The sequence below is a fragment of the Ranitomeya variabilis genome, chromosome 1 (genome assembly GCF_051348905.1).
Source record: "Ranitomeya variabilis isolate aRanVar5 chromosome 1, aRanVar5.hap1, whole genome shotgun sequence".
In the NCBI taxonomy this organism is placed as follows: Eukaryota; Metazoa; Chordata; class Amphibia; order Anura; family Dendrobatidae; genus Ranitomeya; species Ranitomeya variabilis.
This window is the reverse complement of record NC_135232.1, coordinates 521,572,555-521,584,052: the sequence shown is the minus strand read 5'-3', so window position 1 is coordinate 521,584,052 and position 11,498 is coordinate 521,572,555.

Genomic DNA, 11,498 nt, shown 5'->3' with positions numbered 1-11,498 from the left:
GGTAAATTCTCCCTGTAAAAAAAAAAAATAATACTGGGAGATAAAGTTTGGCATGTCTGCCTCTGTGCCAGTCCTGTGTGTGGCATCTGTCTCTCCTTGTGTGCCACCGAAAACCAGTGTGTAATATTGGGCCATTTTTTTTTGGTAAATTCTCCCTGTAAAAAAAAAAAATAATACTGGGAGATAAAGATTGGCAAGTCTGCCTCTGTGCCAGTCCTGTGTGTGGCATCTGTCTCTCCTTGTGTGCCACCGAAAACCAGTGTGTAATATTGGGCCATTTTTTTTTGGGCAAATTCTCCCTTTAAAAAAAAAAATAATAGTGGGAGATAAAGATTGGCAAGTCTGCCTCTGTGCCAGTCCTGTGTGTGGCATCTGTCTCTCCTTGTGTGCCACCGAAAACCAGTGTGTAATATTGGGCCATTTTTTTTTGTAAATTCTCCCTGTAAAAAAAAATTAATACTGGGAGATAAAGATTGGCAAGTCTGCCTCTGTGCCAGTCCTGTGTGTGGCATCTGTCTCTCCTTGTGTGCCACCGAAAACCAGTGTGTAATATTGGGCCATTTTTTTTTGTAAATTCTCCCTGTAAAAAAAAATTAATACTGGGAGATAAAGATTGGCAAGTCTGCCTCTGTGCCAGTCCTGTGTGTGGCATCTGTCTCTCCTTGTGTGCCACTGAAAACCAGTGTGTGATACTGGGCCATTTTTTTTTGGGGGGGGGTAAATTCTCCCTGTTCAAAAAAAAATTAATAGTGGGAGATAAAGATTGGCAAGTCTGCCTCTGTGACAGTCCTGTGTGTGGCATCTGTCTCTCCTTGTGTGCCACTGAAAACCAGTGTGTAATATTGGGCCATTTTTTTTTGGTAAATTGTCCCTGTTAAAAAGAAAATTAATAGTGGGAGATAAAGATTGGCAAGTCTGCCTCTGTGCCAGTCCTGTGTGTGGCATCTGTCTCTCTTTGTGTGCCACAGAAAACCAGTGTGTAATATTGGGCCATTTTTTTTTTTGGTAAATTCTCCCTGTAAAAAGAAAATAATAGTGGGAGATAAAGATTGGCAAGTCTGCCTCTGTGCCAGTCCTGTGTGTGGCATCTGTCTCTCCTTGTGTGCCACTGAAAACCAGTGTGTAATACTGGGCCATTTTTTTGGGGGGGGTAAATTCTCCCTGTAAAAAAAAAAATAATAGTGGGAGATAAAGATTGGCAAGTCTGCCTCTGTGCCAGTCCTGTGTGTGGCATCTGTCTCTCATTGTGTGCCACTGAAAACCAGTGTGTAATACTGGGCCATTTTTTTTGGGGGGGTAAATTCTCCCTGTTCAAAAAAAAATTAATAGTGGGAGATAAAGATTGTCAAGTCTGCCTCTGTGCCAGTCCTGTGTGTGGCATCTGTCTCTCCTTGTGTGCCACCAAAAACCAGTGTGTAATATTGGGCCCTTTTTTTGGGGGGGGGTAAATTCTTCCTGTAAAAAAAAAATTAATAGTGGGAGATAAAGATTGGCAAGTCTGCCTCTGTGCCAGTGCTGTGGGTGGCATCTGTCTCTCATTGTGTACCACTGAAAACCAGTGTGTCATATTGGGCCATTTTTTTATGGGGTAAATTCTCTCTGTAAAAAAAAAAAATAGTGGGAGATAAAGATTGGCAAGTCTGCCTCTGTGCCAGTCCTGTGTGTGGCATCTGTCTCTCCTTGTGTGCCACCGAAAACCAGTGTGTAATATTGGGCCATTTTTTGGGGGGTAAATTCTCCCTGTAAAAAAAAATTAATAGTGGGAGATAAAGATTGGCACGTCTGCCTCTGTGCCAGTCCTGTGTGTGGCATCTGTCTCTCCTTGTGTGCCACTGAAAACCAGTGTGTAATAATGGGCCATTTTTTGGGGGGGGGTAAATTCTCCCTGTTCCAAAAAAAATTAATAGTGGGAGATAAAGATTGGCAAGTCTGCCTCTGTGCCAGTCCTGTGTGTGGCATCTGTCTCTCCTTGTGTGCCACTGAAAACCAGTGTGTAATATTGGGCCATTTTTTTGGGGGGTAAATTCTCCCTGTAGAAAAAAAAATAATAGTGGGAGATAAAGATTGGCAAGTCTGCCGCTGTGCCTGTCCTGTGTGTGGCATCTGTCTCTCCTTGTGTGCCACTGAAAACCAGTGTGTAATACTGGGCCATTTTTTTGGGGGGGGGTAAATTTTCCCAGTTCAAAAAAAAATTAATAGTGGGAGATAAAGACTGGCAAGTCTGCCTCTGTGCCAGTGCTGTGGGTGGCATCTGTCTCTCCTTGTGTGCCACCGAAAACCAGTGTGTAATATTGGGCCATTTTTTTGGGGGGGGGTAAATTCTCCCTTTAAAAAAAAAATTTATAGTGGGAGATAGAGATTGGCAAGTCTGCCTCTGTGCCAGTCCTGGGTGTGGCATCCGTCTCTCCTTGTGTGCCACTGAAAACCAGTGTGTAATATTGGGCCATTTTTTTGGGGGGGTAAATTCTCTTTGTAAAAAAAAAAATTAATAGTGGGAGATAAAGATTGGCAAGTCTGCCTCTGTGCCAGTCCTGTGTGTGGCATCTGTCTCTCCTTGTGTGCCACTGAAAACCAGTGTGTAATATTGGGCCATTTTTTGGGGGGGTAAATTCTCCCTGAAAAAAAATTAATAGTGGGAGATAAAGATTGGCAAGTCTGCCTCTGTGCCAGTCCTGTGTGTGGCATCTGTCTCTCCTTGTGTGCCACTGAAAACCAGTGTGTAATATTGGGCCATTTTTTTGGGGAGGTAAATTCTCCCTGAAAAAAATAAATAAATAATGGGAGATAAAGATTGGCAAGTCTGCCTCTGTGCCAGTGCTGTGTGTGGCATCTGTCTCTCCTTGTGTGCCACCGAAAACCAGTGTGTAATATTGGGCCATTTTTTTGGGGGGGTAAATTCTCCCTGTAAAAAAAAAATTAATAGTGGGAGATAAAAATTGGCAAGTCTTCCTCTGTGCCAGTCCTGTGTGTGGCATCTGTCTCTCCTTGTGTGCCACTGAAAACCAGTGTGTAATATTGGGCCATTTTTTTGGGGGGGTAAATTCTCCCTGTAAAAAAAAAATTAATAGTGGGAGATAAAGATTGGCAAGTCTGCCTCTGTGCCAGTCTTGTGTGTGGCATCTGTCTCTCCTTGTGTGCCACTGAAAACCAGTGTGTAATATTGGGCCATTTTTTTGGGGGGGGGTAAATTCTCCCTGTAAAAAAAAAAATAATAGTGGGAGATAAAGTTTGGCAAGTCTGCCTCTGTGCCCGTCCTGTGTGTGGCATCTGTCTCTCCTTGTGTGCCACCGAAAACCAGTGTGTAACACTGGGCCATTTTTTTTTTGGTAAATTCTCCCTGAAAAAAAAAATTAATAGTGGGAGATAGAGATTGGCAAGTCTGCCTCTGTGCCAGTCCTGTGTGTGGCATCTGTCTCTCCTTGTGTGCCACTGAAAACCAGTGTGTAATATTGGGCCATTTTTTTTGGGGGGGGGGGTAAATTCTCCCTGTAAAAAAAAAAATTAATAGTGGGAGATAAAGATTGGCAAGTCTGCCTCTGTGCCAGTCCTGTGTGTGGCATCCGTCTCTCCTTGTGTGCCACTGAAAACCAGTGTGTAATATTGGGCCATTTTTTGGGGGGGGTAAATTCTCCCTGTAAAAAAAAAAATTAATAGTGGGAGATAAAGATTGGCAAGTCTGCCTCTGTGCCAGTCCTGTGTGTGGCATCTGTCTCTCCTTGTGTGCCACTGAAAACCAGTGTGTAATATTGGGCCATTTTTTGGGGGGGTAAATTCTCCCTGAAAAAAAATTAATAGTGGGAGATAAAGATTGGCAAGTCTGCCTCTGTGCCAGTCCTGTGTGTGGCATCTGTCTCTCCTTGTGTGCCACTGAAAACCAGTGTGTAATATTGGGCCATTTTTTTGGGGGGGTAAATTCTCCCTGTAAAAAAAAAATTAATAGTGGGAGATAAAGATTGGCAAGTCTGCCTCTGTGCCAGTCTTGTGTGTGGCATCTGTCTCTCCTTGTGTGCCACTGAAAACCAGTGTGTAATATTGGGCCATTTTTTTGGGGGGGGGTAAATTCTCCCTGTAAAAAAAAAAATAATAGTGGGAGATAAAGTTTGGCAAGTCTGCCTCTGTGCCCGTCCTGTGTGTGGCATCTGTCTCTCCTTGTGTGCCACCGAAAACCAGTGTGTAACACTGGGCCATTTTTTTTTTGGTAAATTCTCCCTGAAAAAAAAAATTAATAGTGGGAGATAGAGATTGGCAAGTCTGCCTCTGTGCCAGTCCTGTGTGTGGCATCTGTCTCTCCTTGTGTGCCACTGAAAACCAGTGTGTAATATTGGGCCATTTTTTTTGGGGGGGGGTAAATTCTCCCTGTAAAAAAAAAAATTAATAGTGGGAGATAAAGATTGGCAAGTCTGCCTCTGTGCCAGTCCTGTGTGTGGCATCTGTCTCTCCTTGTGTGCCACTGAAAACCAGTGTGTAATATTGGGCCATTTTTTTGGGGGGGGTAAATTCTCCCTGAAAAAAAATTAATAGTGGGAGATAAAGATTGGCAAGTCTGCCTCTGTGCCAGTCCTGTGTGTGGCATCTGTCTCTCCTTGTGTGCCACTGAAAACCAGTGTGTAATATTGGGCCATTTTTTTGGGGGGGTAAATTCTCCCTGAAAAACATAAATAAATAATGGGAGATAAAGATTGGCAAGTCTGCCTCTGTGCCAGTGTTGTGTGTGGCATCTGTCTCTCCTTGTGTGCCACCGAAAACCAGTGTGTAATATTGGGCCATTTTTTGGGGGGGTAAATTCTCCCTGTAAAAAAAAAATTAATAGTGGGAGATAAAAATTGGCAAGTCTTCCTCTGTGCCAGTCCTGTGTGTGGCATCTGTCTCTCCTTGTGTGCCACTGAAAACCAGTGTGTAATATTGGGCCATTTTTTGGGGGGGGTAAATTCTCCCTGTAAAAAATAAATGAATAGTGGGAGATAAAGATTGGCAAGTCTGCCTCTGTGCCAGTCTTGTGTGTGACATCTGTCTCTCCTTGTGTGCCACCGAAAACCAGTGTGTAATACTGGGCCATTTTTTTTTGGTAAATTCTCCCTGAAAAAAAAAAATAGTGGGAGATTAAGATTGGTATTTCTGCTTGAGTGCCGGTCCTGTGTGTGCCATCTGTCTCAAATTATTGGGGCACAGAGAACCTAGTGTGTAACATTGGGCCTGATTTTCCTTTCAGTGTCAGGCACCTATAAAGGTATATATAAATCCTACAGAAGTTTGAGTTCACCTTATAAGTTGTTTTACAGTAACAAATACCGTTACTTTGGTTACGTTTTGCAAACAATGAGGAAGTCTAGTGGAAGAGGTCGTGGCCGTGGGCGGTCATTGTCAGCTGGTAATGATGGTAGTGGTGGTGGAGCATCAGGTGGTCGTGGTAAAAGCAGTACAGCACCTAAGTCTCGAGTTGTTGAGCCAGGTTCGTTGTCTGGCTACAAAAGGCCTCGAACGCTCTCTTTTCTGGGAGTAGGAAAACCACTTTTGAAGCCGGAGCAGGAGGAACAACTATTGGCTTTCATTGCTGACTCTGCCTCTAGCTCTTTCGCCTCCTCCTCGGAAAGTGCCAAATGTCAGAGCAGTGCATCGACAGTGGATGCTCCCGGTCAGGAACAAGTCGCTTCCTTGTGTCCTTCACCCAGAACAACAGTGAAGGATGCGTCAGTCGACACAACAGGTTACTCCATGGAGCTCTTTACACATACCATTCCTGAGTTAGACAGTGAAACAGTTAACAGGCCATGCCCATTAGAAGTTGAATCGGACATGGAGTGCACAGATGCACAGCCACAGCCAGATTACTATGCTGTTCCTTTGACTCAGACCAGAACATTGCCCTCGCAGTGTAGTGAGGCACAATCAAACCCAGCAGAGACTATGGTGACCTGTCATGAACGCTATACCACCAGCTTACACGGTGACACAGACGAAGTTGCACACGACATAGAAGAGGAGGTCATAGATGACCCAGTTGTTGACCCCGATTGGCAGCCATTGGGGGAACTGGGTGCAGGCGGCAGTAGTTCTGAAGCGGAGGAGGAGGAGCCACCGCAGGCATCAACATCACAACAGGTTCCATCTGCCGGGCTCGTATCTGGCCAAAAACGCTTGGCAAAACCAAAACCAGTTGGAGGACAGCGTGGCCATCCGGTTAAAGAAGCTCAGTCTGCAATGCCTGAAAAGGTATCCGATAGTAGAAAGAGTGCAGTCTGGCATTTTTTTAAACAACATCCAAATGATCAGCGCAAAGTCATCTGTCAAAAATGTTCAACTACCTTAAGCAGAGGTCAGAATCTTAAAAGTCTAAATACAAGTTGCATGCATAGACATTTATCCACCATGCATTTGCAAGCCTGGACTAACTACCAAACGTCCCTAAAGGTTGCAGCACTCTCGGCCAATGAAGCTAGTCAGCAACGCTACATCCCTTCCCTCCCTGTAAACCCACCATTTCCCGCACCACCTGCAGTATCTGTGCAGCTTTCGTCGCCAGGCCAAAGCAGTCAGGGAATCACCCGGTTCGCAGTAGGAAACACTGCATGTAGGGCACCGGCAAGAATACCATCTCCAACCTTCTCTCAGTCACCCATGTCCACCAGCACCACCACTAGTTCCACGATCTCCAGCTCTCCAGTCCAGCTCACCCTACAAGAGACTCTTGTTAGGAAAAGGAAGTACTCATCCTCGCATCCGCGTACACAGGGTTTGAACGCCCACATTGCTAGACTAATCTCATTAGAGATGATGCCCTACCGGTTAGTTGAAAGTGAAGCTTTCAAAGCGCTGATGGATTACACTGTACCACGCTACGAGCTACCCAGTCGACACTTCTTTTCTAGAAAAGCCATCCCAGCCCTCCAACAGCATGTTAAAGACCGCATCGTCCATGCACTCAGGCAGTCTGTGACTACAAATGTGCACCTGACAACAGATGCATGGACCAGTAGGCATGGCCAGGGATGTTACGTGTCCATCACGGCACACTGGGTGAATGTGGTGGATGCAGGGTCCACAGGGGACAGCAATATTGGGACAGTTCTGCCTAGCCCACGGTCAAGGAAAGAGTTGGCTGTAGGCATTCGCCCCCCCTCCTCCTTTCCTCCTCCTCCTGCAGAAGCGAGAGCTCGTCCACAGACTGCAGTCGCACATCCACTCCATCCGCAGCTGCCACTGTTGCACACCAGGTGTGCCATTATGGGACAGCTAGTGGCAAGCGTCAGCAGGCTGTATTGGCAATGAAGTGTTTGGGCGACAACAGACACACCGCGGAAGTTCTGTCCGAGTTCTTGCAGAAAGAAACTCAGTCATGGCTGGGCACTGTACATCTTGAGGCAGGCAAGGTAGTGAGTGATAACGGAAGGAATTTCATGGCTGCCATAGCTCTTTCCCAACTGAAACACATTCCTTGCCTGGCTCACACCTTAAACCTGGTGGTGCAGTGCTTCCTGAAAAGTTATCCGGGGTTACCCGACCTGCTCCTCAAAGTGCGCAGACTTTGCTCGCATATCCGCCGTTCGCCCGTACACTCCAGCCGTATGCAGAACTATCAGCGGTCTTTGAACCTTCCCCAGCATCGCCTAATCATCGACGTTGCAACAAGGTGGAACTCCACACTGCACATGCTTCATGCGAACAGAGGCGTGCTGTTATGTTTTTGTGGGAGGATACACATACACGGGCAGGCAGTTGGATGGCAGACATGGAGTTGTCAGGTGTGCAGTGGTCGAAGCTACAAGACCTGTGTCAAGTCCTTCAGTGTTTTGAGGAATGCACAAGGCTGGTTAGTGCAGACAACGCCATAATAAGCATGAGCATCCCCCTAATGCGTCTGCTGATGCAAAGTTTGACGCACCTAAAGGAGCAGGCTTCTGCAGCCGAGGGAGAGGAAAGCCTTGATGACAGTCGGCCATTGTCTGGTCAGGGCCGTGTAGAGGACGCGGTAGCGGGTGAAGAGGAGGAGGAGAACGAGGAGGATGATGGGGATGAGTACTTTTTTAATGAGGAAGCTTCTCCTGGGCCAACCGAAATTAGTGGCGTTGCAAGGCCAGGTTCTGTTTTTTTAAGGGAGACAAGTGACGTAGATTTGCCTGTAACTGCCCCTCAAACCAGCACAACCGCAGATTTGACAACTGGAACTTTGGCCCACATGGCGGATTATGCCTTACGTATCCTCAAAAGGGACCCACGCATTATTAAAATGATGAGCGATGACGATTACTGGTTGGCCTGCATCCTTGACCCTCGCTATAAAGGCAAATTGCAAAATATTATGCCACATGAGAACCTCGAACAAATATTAGCAACCAAACAAGCTACTCTTGTAGACCGTTTGATTCAGGCATTCCCAGCACACAGCGCCGGTGATGGTTCACACACGAGCTGCAGGGGGCTACAGGGCAGAGGTGTTAGAGGTGCACAAATCAGAAGTGGCGTTGAACAGAGGGGTTTTCTGACCAGGTTGTGGAGCGATTTCGCAATGACCGCAGACAGGACAGGTACTGCAGCATCTATTCAAAGTGACAGGAGACAACATTTGTCCAGTATGGTTACTAACTATTTTTCATCCCTTATCGATGTTCTCCCTCAACCGTCATTCCCATTTAATTACTGGGCATCCAAATTAGACACCTGGCCTGAATTGGCAGAATATGCATTGCAGGAGCTTGCTTGCCCAGCAGCTAGTGTGCTATCAGAAAGAGTATTCAGTGCTGCTGGTTCAATATTAACCGAAAAAAGGACTCGTCTGGCTACCCAAAATGTGGATGATCTAACCTTCATTAAAATGAACCACTCCTGGATTTCAAATTATTTTGCCCACCTTTCCCGGCTGACACCTAGCTTTCCTATAAAAAGGTCTTGCTTGTGGACTGGTCTTACTGAGTGTTCCAATCTCTTAATTTGCAGCAGCTGTTTGTCCAGCATACGACATGTTTACACCTCCCTCAATGGGAAAACTCCCCCCACGGGGCCGTGGTCTCGCCACTTGGCGCAAGCACCTATTAGAGTGCCGTTTGTCTGAAGAGGTGGGTGTGCTCGCTTTTGGTCGACGGCACTGCCACTGGGTCCCTCATAGTACAATAAAGTGTCTCTGGCGGTGGTGGCGCGCACCCAACGTCAGACACACCGTTGTAACATGAGGGGCCCTGGGACGGTACCGCCGGCCACAAGAGAGTTCACCCCCCCCAGCTCAAACTGTGCTCTACCATGTGCAAACTTATCTCTCACAGCTCCACCAATGTTTAGTCTATGCGCTGACATCATTCAATGCCTGGCACTGACAATACCAATTTGTTGACATCTATGATGCTAGTTAAAGTAGTCTGGGTTAGTGTCCTATATTGACACCAGTAAATACTTACTGCCAAATTACTATGTCAGAAACTATGCAGATGAGCCCACCCCTGTACCTATGTATGTATGTATGCCACACTTTTTTTTTTGTTGTTTTTTGGCGAGACATTAACATCTATTTATTTTTTGTGAGTACTTAACTGTGTCAGACACTCCTTGCAATCGTCCTCCGCTGACCACACCAATGCTGCCTGTGTACCCCTGCGAGATAGATAACTCTAAGTGCCTTGAGCCTATTTTTATTTATTTTAGGCCTAGTAAGCCTGTCTGCGGTCCCTCCTTGCAATCCTCCTCCTCCGCTGACCACACCAATGCTGCCCGTGTACCCCTGGAACCTATTTTAAAGTGCATAGAGCCACTTTTTGAAATTGTAGGCGTACTACGCCTGTCTGTGGTCCCTCCTTGCAATCCTCCTCCTCCGCTGACCACACCAATGCTGCCTGTGTACCCCTGCGAGATAGATAACGCTAAGTGCCTTGAGCCTATTTTTATTTATTTTAGGCCTAGTAAGCCTGTCTGCGGTCCCTCCTTGCAATCCTCCTCCTCCGCTGACCACAATACTGCCTGTGTATCCATGTAACCGATGTAAAACTGCCTTGAGCCTATTTTTATTTATTTTAGGCCTAGTAAGCCTGTCTGCGGTCCCTCCTTGCAATCCTCCTCCTCCGCTGACCACAATGCTGCCTGTGTATCCATGTAACCGATGTAAAACTGCCTTGAGCCTACTTTTAGTTATTTTAGGCCTAGTAAGCCTGTCTGCGGTCCCTCCTTGCAATCCTCCTCCTCCGCTGACCACACCAATGCTGCCCTTGTACCCCTGGAACCTATTTTAAAGTGCATAGAGCCACTTTTTGAAATTGTAGATGTACTACGCCTGTCTGCGGTCCCTCCATGCAATCCTCCTCCTCCGCTGACCACACCAATGCTGCCTGTGTACCCCTGGAACCTATTTTAAAGTGCATAGAGCCACTTTTTGAAATTGTAGGCGTACTACACCTGTCTGCGGTCCCTCCTTGCAATCCTCCTCCTCCGCTGACCACACCAATGCTGCTCGTGTACCCCTGGAACCTATTTTAAAGTGCATAGAGCCTATTTCTTTATTTTATGTAATATTAAAAAAGCCATGATGGACTACGCTGTCCCACGCTACGAGCTACCCAGTCGACACTTCTTTTGCAAGAAAAGCCATCCCAGCCCTCCACCAGCACCACCTCCATTGTCCATGCACTCTGGCAATCTGTCAGTACAAAGGTGCACCTGACAACAGACGCATGGACCTGTAGGCATGGCCACGGAAGGTTACGTGTCCATTACGGTGCAATGGGTTAATGTGGTGGATGCATGGTCCACAGGGGACAGCCTACTAAGTCTGTCTGCAGTCCCTAATTCAAATTTTCCTCCACTGTCTAAATCTGAGCTTCAACCTTCTGGCTCTCATTAAGTGTTTTTTTTTTAAATTTGGTGGTTGGGGCCTAATACCTCTGTTTGCCGCTCCCTGGTGTTGTCCTCAACTGAATAAATCTGAGCTTCAACCTTCTGGCTCTCATTAAGTGCTTTTTTAAAAAAAATTGGTGGTTGGGGCCTAATACCTCTGTTTGCCGCTCCCTGGTGTTGTCCTCAACTGAATAAATCTGAGCTTCAACCTTCTGGCTCTCATTAAGTGCTTTTTTAACAAAAAATTGGTGGTTAGGGCCTAATACCTCTGTTTGCCGCTCCCTGGTGTTGCCCTCAACTGAATAAATTTGAGCTTCAACCTTCTGGCTCTCATTAAGTGCTTTTTTAACAAAAAATTGGTGGTTACGGCCTACTAACGGTGTCTGCCGCTCCATGGTGTTGTCCTACACTGTATAAAGCTGAGCTTCAGTCTTTAGGCTTTTGGCCTATAGTAGCAGATATTAAACTGCATTTGGCCTACTAGTGTGGTTGGGCCCTTAAAACAGTGTCTGCTGCTCCTGGGTTTGCTACTCCACTGAACAAAGCAATGCCGCCTGTTTAGTCCTGTTACCAATTTTGAACTGCATTTAGCCTACTTTATTCTTTGGCCCTATATCTGTGTTTCCTCCTCATCCTGCCCATTGCCCAGCCACTGCTAGATGAGTCTGCTGGTACATTGACCTAGA